The sequence below is a fragment of the Orycteropus afer genome, unplaced genomic scaffold (genome assembly GCF_000298275.1).
Source record: "Orycteropus afer afer isolate SDZICR_OR568_19922 unplaced genomic scaffold, OryAfe1.0 scaffold00078, whole genome shotgun sequence".
Lineage (NCBI taxonomy): Eukaryota > Metazoa > Chordata > Mammalia > Tubulidentata > Orycteropodidae > Orycteropus > Orycteropus afer.
Window position 1 is genome coordinate 586,449 of NW_006921665.1, and position 2,927 is coordinate 589,375.

The window sequence follows — 2,927 nt, forward strand, 5'->3', positions numbered from 1 at the left end:
TTGTTGTTGTTAGGTGCTGTTGAGTTGATTCTGACTCATTTCAACCCTCTGTACAACAGAACAAAACCCTGCCTGGTCCTGCACCATCCTCACAATCCTTGCTATAACTGAGCCCATTGTTGCAGCCACTGTGTCAATCCATCTTGTTGAGGGCCTTACTCTTTTATGCTGACCCTCCACTTTACTAAGCATGATATCCTTCTCCAGGGAATGGTCCCTTCTGACAACAGGACCAAAGGAGGTGAGGTGAAATCTGACCATTCTCGCTTCCAAGGAGCATTACGGCTGCACTTCTTCCAAGACAGATTTGCTCGTTCTTCTGGCAGCCCATGGTATTTTCAGTGTTTTTCACCAACAGCACAATTCAGAGGCATCAACTCTTCTTCTTTTTTTTTTTTTTTAATGCATTTTATTGAAATAAATTTATGTACAGTGAAATACACAAAACTAAAGTGACATGGGTCAATGCATTTTTTTTTTTTTTGCAATATTTCCTCCCCTCCCTGCCTACTCATGGCAACCAACAAAGCAAGTTTCTTTCCATATGTAAACCTTTCCTTGACTTTTTACAATAATGAACCAATACTATATTTGTACTTCTGTGATTGACTTATTTCACTCGACATAATGTCCTCCAAGTTCATCCATGTTATGTGGTGTTTTGCAGACTCTACATTATTCTTTAGTGCTATGTAGCATTCCATTGTGTGTATGTACCATAGTTTGGTCATCCACTCTTCCATTCATGGGCATGTAGGTTTCCATATTTTTGCTATTATAAATCGTGCTGTGAACATGGGTGTGCATATATCTATTCCTGTACTGGCTCTCACCTCTCTAGGATATATACCTAGTAATGGGATTGCTGGGTCAAACAGTATCTCCAATTCCAGCTTTCTAAGGAATCACCATACTGCTTTCTACAGTGGTTGTATGCTTTGACAGTCCCACCAGCAATGTATGAGAGTCCCAATCTCTCCACATCCCTCCACCAGCATTTGTTATTTTCTGTTGGTCTCATTGAACCTTACCATTAGCACTGGGGTGAGATGGTATCTCATTGTTTGATTTGCATCTCTCTGATGGCCAGTGGTCATGAGCATCTCTTCTTGTGTTTGCTGGCCACCTGAATATCCTCCTTGATGAAGTGTCTATTCATGTCTTCTGCACATTTTTCAATTGGATTGTTAATTTCTTTGGTGTTGAGGTGCAGTTTTCTATAAATCTTAGAGATAAGTCCCTTACCAGGTATGTAATTATCAGCAGGTATGAATTTGTTGCTGTCATTTTGTTATGTGCTTTTTCATACTTTTGATTTCTTTGTTCCATACAATTTTCTGTGCTGAGTTCGTTTTGTTTATGAATCATGTTATCACTTCCTTCTTTGCTGTTGTTTTACTATTTGCTAAATTTTGTGCTGGTCTTCTTTTTTATTTTGATGTGAAGATTTATCATTTTTCTTTGAGGTTACCTTGTGATTTATAGTTTTCTTCCCAAGTTTAGAACAGTCCGTTCTATCTTGTAGTCATCTTGACTTCTTTACCATCTAGAAGTTATGTAACTACACAATTTTTCCCCTCTCTTTGGTTTGTATTTGTCCTCATCTTCAATTGATGTCTCTGGTTCCCTGTTCACAATCTTGTAGGCTTATTTACTTTGGATACTTCCATAGCTGGGTTGGTTTCTGGGTTATGTCATTGTTCTGGTTACCTAGTGCCCCTCTGACAAGAAATATACCACAAATTGGATGGCCTTAACAAATAGGAATTTATTCTTACAATTTGGAGGCTTTAAGTCCAAGTTCAAAGTACCAGGACTAGGGGCTGGGTGAAAGCCCCTCAACCTTGGGGTCTAGCTCTGCCTCCTGCTCCCAGCCCAGTGGAGTTAGAGGCATTTCTTCACTCAGACAGCTTCTGGCTGCTGAGGCTGAGAAGCCCCAAGGTTGACAAATAAAAAGGCACAGTCCTGATGTTACCAAACCACACAACAGGCCATTAACTTAGGTCCATTGTAAGTCCCAAGGTCGGCAGAGCATAGCAGGCTGCTGAGCAATGACACAGCTACATGCAGAGTCCAAGCATGTCATAGACTAGTGACTATTCCCCAAGGGTTCTGCTTATATACAGGAAGCAGACCACATTCCCTAAGGCAGCTACTCAACTGCTCACAGTAGATTCCACCATGGAGTTGATTACCAGTCTCATCATGGGGAATACTACATCCAGCTGCCCAGCCACTCAACCAGGCCCAGCCAAGTTGACACAAAAACATAACCACCACAATTCCACCCCTTGTCAACTTGGCCCCTGTACAGATCTTCAATGAGTGGTATCTGTACAGGTCTCCTCCACTGGGTGGCTCCAGTCCCCTAGTTCCTGAATGGCGACCTCACCCCCTTGGCCTGGTGGGTCCCGTTCCTCTGGCCAGCCAACCTGCTACTCCATTTTATGCCAGTGAGGAACTCAAGGCTGGCAGGCAGTATACTGGCTTTTGACTCCAATGAATGACAAATCCAAGATCTCCAGGCCTAATGGTGGATTGTTTGCTCATGGACAGTTGTAGGCAGCACAACAGAATCCTGATCCAAAGAAGAGTGTCTCTTTTCCCAGGATGTCCATAAATATACTGGAAGCAGGCCACACCCTTAGGGAAATTCCTTTTCATTGGATTGGCTGCTTAAAACATATTCCTCTGGTCCCATTATGGGAATAACCACATCACAACTGCTTAAACCACACAGAATTGTGTGGTCCAGCCAAGTTGACACACAGCTCCAATTATCACAGTCATCATGTGTGTTAATGGTCAGTTGTTGTTTGCTGTTGTTGCTCCTTTGTCCAAAGGACTCCCTTTAGCATCCCTTGTAAGGTTGGTCTAAACCAAAACCAAACCAAACCCACTGCCATCAAGTCAGGTCTGACTCATAG